Below are 10502 nucleotides of genomic sequence, written 5' to 3' on the forward strand. Positions count from 1 at the left end.
TGAGTCTTTTTTTTTTTAAGCCACTAAACTATTCATCGCCTCCTGATCACATTCCCATGACCATGTGGCACAATGCCGAAAGGTATTCAGGTAAAATTTCCTACAAGGTAAACTGAAAAATATAAACCCCATCTTTCTCTACCTATACCTATGCAACATGCCCACGCAACATGGATTCTCCAATCTTTAGAATTCTGCAGAGCAAATATCGTCCTTTCTGTAACTGAAAATGTGCTTTTCTTTCCACAGTCAAAGCAGTCCACAATAATTGTGGCACAAAGCATCAATCGCATTCCATGTGTTTTTTAATACATTTTTGGTTCCACTGTTTCAACAAAGACTAGTCTATAAACAAAATGCAGCCTGGACTTGCACCTTTTATTTTTATTTCTTTGTGTCAGTTCTCCTAATGCAGCCTGAACTTGCACCATTTATTTTTATTTCTTTGTATCAGTTCTCCTATTGCTGACTTAGACAAAATAAGCATTATGTGTAAATTCAACAAGCTTTACATGCATGCAACAAGACCCTTAGTAATGGCAAATTTTAGAACTACCTACCGGTGACAATAACACTCTTATGAGGTTTATAGCTATATTTCGAGTAAATAAGGGTGCTTTAATTCTAACTTAGTTATCAAACCCCCCCCCCCCCCGGTCATAGTCCAGACTTTGAGCAGAAAAATGAAAATTTGTGCTCCCCTCAAGAGAAGCATAAAATGCTCTTGAGTTCGGTTTCCAAGCAGGACTCATATTTTCTGACCAATTCCACCTGATTGGCATTTCCACCAGTCAGGTGACGGTAAAAACCATACTTTTCAGAGTAACGCAAACTCTGAACACGGGCCCAAAACATTTCTGTGGATATTGATGCATTTTTAGACCCTCACAGAGTATCGGTATTTCTCGAAAGCTTGTCTACTTATAATGCGAGTTTTCAAATTTTGAATCCTGACATCGTTTCAAGTCGCAAACTATTCTTCTCTATTACTTGTTGTTAGAAAATAGGGAAAATCTGTTGCCAGGAAATTCACTCTGCACAGCTAGCATAGATATCTCAGGTTTCCTGACCATCCCCCCAGGAAAAAAAAAAAAAAAGTTCCAGGAACTGATTCCTAATATGATGCAGCTTATGTGACAATGTGGGAGGTGAACTACATTAGCATGGCAAACATATACGTGCAAAAAAAAAAATTTACAAAGGGCTTTTTTTTTTTTTGGAACTGAGAAACTTGAACAAGAAAACAATTCTAATTGCACCAATAAGACAAGAATGAGCAAATGAGATCTGAAGATGCCTCCTGAGCAAGCAAGACATTTCAAAAACCACGAGGAATGACAATGCCATTAGTCATGAAAATAAAATACAACAGCTGATGACCACTAAATAAGACCATGCAAAAAAATATGCATAGCTTGTAATACAAAGTATAACAACCTGTCATTTATATCTACATTTATCTACTATATCACCTTTACGGTGCAACAAATTGAAATACTTAAAATGGCTGGCTTACTCACAAGACCAAAGAGCTCCACGTTTCTCTCTCACTGATGTATAGCAAAAGTCTGCTTAAAGCAAGAAGTTTAGAAAGGAGTTACTTTGCAAGATCGAGGTACACAAAGTGCATTGCTACTTTACCAAGATTCCTTTTGTTTGTTCGGGGTTTTTTTTCTATTTTTTCTGCAGTTCAAATGACTTTAAAGCTGCAGCATTCACTGTATGAGGCAAGAGACACTTTCTTTCACAGAAGTATTTTTACACCACAGAGCAGTTTTCATTTCACTAATGGCCCATACTTGTTCAAGCACTAGCCATCCTTGTAATGCCTAGATACCATTAAGGCAGCCTTTTCAATGGTGAAGTTGGAACCCTCTGTGAAAATGTGGCACTATGACATTTTGACCAAGTGCATGTCTACCAGTGGTGCAAAAAAGAGCACATGGGTCACTATACTAACATGTGTACAAACAGATTTGCATGCACTATTCTGAATTCCATAACTGGACGATTTCTCTTCTCCATTACATGCAACATATTTGCTTTGCCCTTTTCTTTTTTGTGCCTTTCCGTTTTACCAATCAAGCTCAGCCTAAAATTCTCTTAGAGAACATGATTTCTGAGAGTGTTTCACAAGACAGATATGCATACAAGTCATAGCACAAACCTACAGCTAGCCATTTTGCAAAAACATTTTCTAATGACTCATCCTCACACTGGCTCAAATAAAAAGCAAACACAGAGAGCACATACGGTCAGGAGCCGTTGACTTTCATTCCTGAACCCATGTTGATCACTCCAGCACCATTGCTGCCTAGAAGATTAAATAATGCTTTTGTAAGAATAATACTGAATAAGAAAATTGTGGACACCCTACATACACCCCTTCATATAGACCGCACATAGTAGTTCTATAATAAACTAAACTATTCCTTCATTTCAATTGTTGCTGGTAGCAAGTCTCACATGTAAATAACGCATGCAATAAATGCAAAGCATGCACACATTTCAATATGGTGGTAGAGACAACACTGAACAAGGCATTTTCGGCACACCTGCAGTTATATCTACAAGGTGGCACAACATAGCAAAATACTCCTCCGTGTCATGTGTTACGCCCAATTTCAACACACATGGATCTTCTTCAGGTTGGTAAATTATGCCTCCTCATATGCTTCTCGTCACAAACTACAACTGCTCAGTGGTGAGCTACTGCGCTCAGTACGCTGCGATCATTCTATTTGGCTACGCTCAAGCAAGCTTTCGTGAAAGCATGATTTCGGCTCACACACACACACGCACAGCGTCACCACCGGAAAACTGCACAACGGTAGTGAGCAATGCGTGGCAAGTAAACATAAGTTGTAGAGCAAAACACGTGCGCGCTTAAAGGCGTTGGCTGAAATGCTAACCTCCAACGCTTCATCGGCAAATGTCTGCACTCGGCACTACCGTGCAGAAAGCTGTCACAATGATGGAATACGTTCGCACAATTCGCTGCAGCGAATGCTGTATGAACAGAGGTCGCCGATATTCTACCTGTGAAAGACGCGGCTTGGTATTTGCCACCAGCAAACAGGAACAATTCGAGCGACGCGGCAACATGTCTAATCTAGCGCCGAGAGACATTTCAGAGAAAGTGCTTCATGCTATCAGTGCTGTGTAGCGGCAAAGCGTCGCTCGGTGCGTCACTGCGTCCGCAGCACAATGGAACAACGTCAGGATTGCTGATCGTCTGGCGAGACACAGGACATTTCGCGACAACGCACACGGATTTTCGGCATTTAAAATGCAGCTAGCGTGTCCATTTCTGAACGCGCGGGCGGAACGTTTGCACCGGCGCGCGCGCTTGTGTGACGGCAAATAACTGTGCACAAACTATTATGTTCGAAACAAACCACAACAGATAACAGGACGCACAGAAATCCACGGAATAATCCTTAGTTGGTGCGACTTTCCTCTCAGCGTTGAAAGGCCAAAAGCTACTAGAGGCGCGTTTACGTCCGGTTTAAAGCAAAGCCGGTAGCAGGTGCTTACCGATTACCTCGTCTGCTTGTCACTAGTGGCCACTGAATCTTGAATCATGGAATAATAATCACGTCCAAACACGGATTTCACTGTTTCATCATGGTATAGCGACAGCTTGCATGAAAGTCCGACACTAGAGCAGATCACGACGAATCGCTGTCAGGTATGGCATGCAGGAACCTTTCAAAAACTAGCGCGTTTCGTATTAATGACACCCGCACAGTTTACAGAAGCTATTTGGATAGCAGCGGCAACGAAAACGAGAGCGTTTATCCTCCATAATTGCCACCCTCCCCGCGGCCTCGTAGTGTGCCTCATAGCGAAAGGCCCACCAAAAACAAAACGCAACCAAGTCGGACCCGAAAACCGTTCACAAACGTATCAGCTGTTCTCGGAATCACTGGCCACAAGTCTGAACCCGTTGACTGAAGCGTGAAACGAGAAATGAACCATACTGTAGATATTCGTCGCCATAAACCTGGCTGTCCAGTGCGAAGTAATAGTCAATGAGTTCTTGATCTCTAGGAGTAGCACTGCTTCGGTCCGAAGCTGACCGACGCTCCCGCGGCTAAACGTTCAGCCGTAGAGACGGTACGAAGCGCCTACCCTCCGTTCTTCGACTATCAAAACGGTATTCTGGAACAAGTAGGGTGAAACTAGAGATTTACCGGTACAATCAAGCGCTCCGGCAGCGTTGAAGAGCTTCGGTCCTAGGAGTGCCAAGCCTAAAACGGCGACGTGTTACAAACTCGATGCATTCGGACATTTTTTTGATTCAAACTGACAATAAAGGACGCTTCGGTGACACTTACCGATTCCCGGCTTCCAGGCGGCGAACTTCTGTGAAAATCCCTCAGAAAACACAGCATACGTGCCGATAAAATGAGGCTCCTTTGTGTAAGGACCGGCGTTTCAGTGGCAAAAATGGAGAAGAGCAGAGGAAGGAATCACGAACGCATGAGGTTTGTGACGCGTGACGTCACCAGCCGTTTCAAACAATGTTATTTCGAAGACGCTTTAATCGCGGCGTGCGAGATGTGCATTAAAGTTGAGTCATCATACATAGTTTGATTGCTAGAACCCTCAGGTAACGTATAAGCATTAGCTGTAATGTCCTAGCCTGCTTTTGGACGGTTTCTTGCACGTTGTAAGTAATGCACAAAATACAAACAAAACAGAATCAAAACAGGTACGCGCTAGAAAGCGCTAAACTAGCAGCAGGGAGTTAGGTTAACCTCTCATTCATCCACAGATATAACACGTCTGAATGTAACAACGACGAGTGGTTTAAGGCAGAATGCTGGCTGTGGAATTGAGCAGAAGATAACTTTTCGTGTTCCTTTCAAAAAGCATTCGTATGGGACTTGTTGGTATCCTCTTTAAAAGTTGAGAACACGCCGGATGGCCAGAAAGTGTAAACAGTGTTAAATCAATTTAAACAACTGTCATACGCCCGATTATTAATTTTTGCGCGTTTTTTTTCGTCTCTGTAAAGCAGTATCAGTCGCGCGCTAGCGGTAACAAGAGCTTTCAAAAGGCGTGTCGCATAAAGGCAATCGTAATGTTTCTAGACTAAATTATACACGCACATCGAACAGCACGGCAAACACAGCGGCACTCGCGCGGAAGGAGGTACAACCATGAGCTTCTTTAGCTGGTCGCGGCGTATAGATTTTCAGCGGCCATTGAGGCAGCGAAGACTGGACTAGACGCATTTCATAATTCTCGGAGCTCTTATTGCTTTTTCCTTGGCACGGCTCCGGCGCGCCCCGCGGCCCCGCGCTTTCCCGGGAGAAAAGGCAGGTGACCTCCTAAAGCCCATCCAGCCGCGCGGAGACAGTGGCGCGCGTGGTGGCGTGCGCGGCACACACAGAACTACAGAGTCCCTATGATTAGGTACCAAATGTCCCTATATGAGGACATAATGGATGAGGCACACACGCTACAGCTACATGCACGCTACTGATCGTAGCCGTCGTATCATCGTAGCGCTGCGGCTCAGCGCCGGCGTAGTCTGTGAACGTAGTACCAAAATGGGTAAAATAACGTGTCCCGTTAAAAACAACAGCAATGTATGTATATGTACATTAACTTTCGCCGGCAATATGGCCTCTTCGCACGATAAACGGCTCAATCGGGACGGTCTAGTCAGCGCTGCTAGAAAGTACAATATAGATAGCTGATCGATACTTCCAAAGCTGCTGGTAATCTTTCTCTATGACGAGCGCTCTGAAATTCATGCGGAGGTTCTGCTGCTCGGGACGTGTGGTTGCGGTGCGCGTAAATTGTAGCAGTTATGTGTTTCGTGTACGTTTTTCTGTGGAATGCGGGTGCATATACCGCTGGCATCACAAGCTCGCTCTCGTTTACGGACCGGGCCAACTGCTTGCGCTCATTTGAGGAAAATAAAAGATGATCAGTAGGTATGTACATGTTGATCGCTCCCTTTCTGAAAGCCTTCGCAAGAAATTTGATGACCACCCGGACACGCTCTACGTGGATGCAGCCGGTCCATTCCAAGGGCGGATGACCATCGCTATAACGAATCCCGAGGGCAAATTAGTCAACTGCGCATCAGTCCGCACATCCAACCTCACTCACGCAGAGGAGGCAGCCATTGCACTAGCGCTGGCTACCAACCCAAGCGCTATTGTATACCTCACCGACTCCCAAAATTCGTGCAGGAATATTACCAGCGGACTCATCCATCAATCATGTCTGACACTATTAGAAAAACACCCTCCTAATCGAGCCTCAATCATATGGCTTCCGGGACACACGGAACACACAGGAGGGAATGACGCCGCCCACCGGCACGCCCAATCGAGCTCTCTTACACCGCGGGATCCCCCATTAGCCGATGAGGAAAAAGAGCATATCACACAGCCTATAATCACCTTTGCTGAACTCCTACAGGGTTACAGACAGGCCAGACAGACATACCCCACACCTCACAAAACTCTAGACAAGGCAGAACAACACACCCTCCGCCGGCTACAAACAGACGCTCTCGTTACACCATTTAAACTCCACCAATGGTACCCCTCGCCACTGTGGAGAAATAGCTACGGCTTTTCACATAGTTTGGGCATGCCAATTAAATCCCTTTATTGATAAACTTCCTAATCCCAATTTGGAGCAGTGGGAGGCCATTCTGCACAGCGAGGACCCCGACCAACAACGAGGACTGGTTCGCAGGGCCCACACTGGGCTGCCGGAATAGGCGGACCACCCACAACTCCGAGAACTCCCATGCACTCAATAAAGTTTTCAATCAATCAATCCCTTTCTGGACAACCGCCCATGACACGTACAACTGAGAAGGCCGTCTCCGGATGAATTTTGGCACACGAAACCATGCTGCGCGACATATATATATATATATATATATATATATATATATATATATATATATATATATATATATATATATATATATATATATATATATATATATACATATGCTGTCCAGATGGTCGAAAGGCGTCTCTTATAGCCCGAGTCTCTTTGGGACGTTAAACCCCACAAACCATATTAAACCAAACAGCTTTTTCTGTCCACGAGTTTAGCGGGGTTTCTGTCCACCACCTTGCCCACAGTTTAACGCCGGCCGCGTGCAACCTCGTGCTCAGCAGACAATGCAGAGGCTCGCAGGCAGTTGTTTCCCATATTGTGACACAATTAGCCATGGCTCCTCACTTTATCATATGGCACGAAGCCATTGCATGACCTTGCACATACCTTGCAGCACGCCCCTGACAGGCCATGCGCCTAAGTCATCCGACGGTTCATTCTGCAGTCTCTTCAGACGTCTCTCGCGCCCGCTGTCCTATTCAAACAGTTCGACTACACTCGGCCGCATGCATGGCCCTGCGCGGGCTCCGAGAAGCATAATGCGCATGCCTGCAGAAAAATGCTTATAGAAACTTTAAAAAGTAAGCTAGATCAAATGAAGGTAGGTTGCTATCATTTCGATTCTAGCTGTCTGGAATGTTCTTGGCATTGCGAGCAAAGGTTCACTGTAGTCATCAGTGTAAAAAAAAAAAAAGGAAGAAAAAATCGAAACGAGTTAATGGGCTGCCTTTTAAAATTAGCTGGGGATGTGCATAGAAAAACCGTTGCTTACAGCTCAATCCATGACCCAAAACAAAGGACTGTCAACATTTGCTACATCCTACAATTGCAAGGGCAATGCTTTTGCGCATTGAAAATGTTTTATGGTTTGCATTTATTAGAAAACACATTTTTTCTGCCATGCACAAAGCTCAAAGAAACTGATATGCATTGTTTAAAATGGCCCAGACCACACATACGTCCCAGGGACATCCCAAGGATTCCGATTATGGGAGATTCTGATGTCCTAGAAAAGTCCGGAGAGGTACCACAAAAATCCCCCCAAACATCCCAAATCAAGCAAGTGACTTCCACAGGATGTCCCGAACAATACTGAGGTGGGACATGATCGGGGTATTTCAGGAGCTTATTGGGACATTATTTAGGAGATTTTATTCTGTTTGTTATTCTAGGCCCTGTCTTGGAGAGGCCTCGTAAATAGCATGCAATAGCATGCAAGTCTCAAAAATCATTCAGTTCTCAAAATAAATCTCGGCTCATGTTGGTGTTATGAGCAGACTCAAGTTGCCATCTTTAATTTGTATTGGCACAATTAGGGCAGGGATGATTTGGTAAGAATTGGAGGCAGAGTTGAATTTCAACGGAAAAGGCCACTACACTGAAACTGACCATTCTCAACATTTCCATGTTACAAATATTTTGTGCTGAACTAACAATTTAAAACATATTTGGCTAAAAAACATTTTACATACTTGATGAACACCCATGTGCAAAGGAATATTCGGGGGCATTAAACACTGCATGCTGCAACCTGTACTATACGTTTTCTGCATACGCCTATATACTGGGTGTTGCATACTATGCACAATGAACACACAACGGAAACTTTGCGGTCCTTGCGAAATTACACACACAACTTACACACATACATTTTGCAAAGAATAGAGGAGTCACAATTTTGAGATCACTGCCCTTCTCAAGCACTTCTATGTAATACTCCAAAACAAGAGTGTCATATGTGCAAGCAATAGACAGCATATGTGCAAAGCTATATAAAATAATCTCTTAAATAGTTATATATTTTGTTAGAAGTACAGTTAACCAAGGTCACATGCCACATTCTGTTAATTGAGCCTCTTCCTTTCCTTGTCGACAATAAAAATAAAGCCATTAGTAAGAGCTGGTTTGTGTTCTTTGGAGAAGTTGGGCACCACGAAGTTGTACCCCGTTATAGTTAGGCGCCACGTTTAACTGTTACAATTGACGTATGCTCTTTTTGCGAACACGATTCACAGTGAACCTTACCTCTCATAATTTTCCAAGGGAACCAATTTCCATGCATCAGCTAATGCAGTTATGAGCTTACACTCGCTGTTCATATGCTCTGAAAAACCACAATGAACAATCAGTTCAACCCCCCAACATAAGACTTGGAAACGCGCAACTGAAATTTAGTTAGCAACTGTTGAGTATCGTAGCAGAGACGGTGCCAATTTCGTTAGTGAGGACCAGTATGTCTTTTGTTTTAGACATTTCAAGCAAATTTGTGTGGTTCTTGCTCACTTGCTTTCGTGTGACAAGGTGCATGATCCCTTACAACTGCCCTGGAATCTATTTAGCATGGTCTTATAAAAGGGCAAGTAAATGGAATGTCCCACAAAGATCCTTCTTTGGAGGTCCGAACATAGCCCAGAAGAGAGCTCGCAGGGACGTCCTGCAGATTACCGTTAGGATGTGGGATTTAAATGGGATGTCCCTGGGAGTTGGTGTTCTGTGGTGGAGAATTTCTCTCCCAAGTATTACTGACATAGGCTTCAAATGTGTTGCCAAAATGCATTTATATTGTTTTTATGCAGAGCTAAATATTAGAGAAGCGAAATTCATCACAGGCTTGGAAATTATCTTCTTACCTAGCAAGTGCACAGGTGGGTGCACGTCGCATTATTTAAGGGCTAACCAGCTTTGCTTTGTCAGATTATCAGGCGCCTTAGTGTCATCTAATAACAATAAGCCACGGCAAATGGAACCTGCTTTTTTTCCGAGCTGCTGCATGGATAGGCCAATTCAAACTCAACATAGCTTTTCATTTACATGAGCACCAATGCCATGTTGAGCAGCTGCATGTTAATAGAAATTAATAGAAAGTAAACTCATTTACTCAAGGTGCCTTTATTTCTGTTTAATTCTCTACTGAAATTACAAGCACAAAAGCAAGTGCAAACAAAAGTGGTATGAAAGCGACAGCATTTCCAACCATTCTGATGCTCTTGCTTTTTATAGCAAGAGAAGCTTCTAGGCCTTTCGTTAAATTTCAAGGCATAATGACTGCAGTATAAATGACAAAATGCACAGCAATATTTAACACACAAGAGAAGCCATGCACCGTCAAAGGCACGGATGAATAGTACCCCCCTTCCCCCAATTGATGCTTGGAGGGTCGCCCATGTATACGTTACCCGTCACGGCGACTTCCTTTGCCCGCTAACTCCCTCATGACGTGCCGCTGTCTCTAGAATGCCATGCTCCCCATCTTTGTCTGTACTCCTCCACCTACAAACATCATGTTTTTGGCAAACTAATGCCAGCGTCTTACAAGTGATGTCAAGCGGATTCATGCTCAAGACTGGCACCAGGAGTCACTACGAGGTATGGGAATATTATAGTAATTTTATTTGTAAAGTATCAGCTCGCATTTGAGAGCTTGCAAGCAACGCGAGTGCTCACTGATTTATTAAATTTTAACTTCCAAGAGCAACTTTCAAAACCATTTCACAGACCTTTTAATCCTCAGCGGCAGTCACGACAAACTCCAGTATGACTACAAAAAAAAGCTCACGCTGCTTCACTGCACACCCACTGATAATAGATAATGCAACAGTATAGCTGTCAAAAAGAGAGCT

At 43.7% G+C, this 10502-nt stretch overlaps 1 protein-coding gene across 7 annotated transcripts in view; it reads right to left on the reverse strand.

Moving 5' to 3' along the window:
* The window catches only part of LOC146185878 (bromodomain adjacent to zinc finger domain protein 2B-like), a 122199-nt gene extending 117319 nt beyond the window's left edge, over nt 1–4880 (reverse strand). For 2 of the 7 annotated variants that reach the window (XM_084606812.1, XM_084606811.1), the window contains exons 1-2: nt 4341–4876; nt 2254–2314 (exon numbers count right to left, since the gene is read on the reverse strand). The gene's annotated coding sequence lies outside the window, so the exon portion shown is untranslated. Of the gene's footprint in view, nt 1–2253; nt 2315–4340 lie in introns of all 7 variants that reach the window. The other 5 variants (XM_084606815.1, XM_084606814.1, XM_084606809.1 and 2 more) reach the window with 5 other exon arrangements.
* Nucleotides 4881–10502: the final 5622 nt, after the last annotated feature.

The sequence above is a fragment of the Amblyomma maculatum genome, chromosome 6 (assembly GCF_055883805.1).
Source record: "Amblyomma maculatum isolate TAMU_Amacu chromosome 6, ASM5588380v1, whole genome shotgun sequence".
NCBI classification, from domain to species: domain Eukaryota; kingdom Metazoa; phylum Arthropoda; class Arachnida; order Ixodida; family Ixodidae; genus Amblyomma; species Amblyomma maculatum.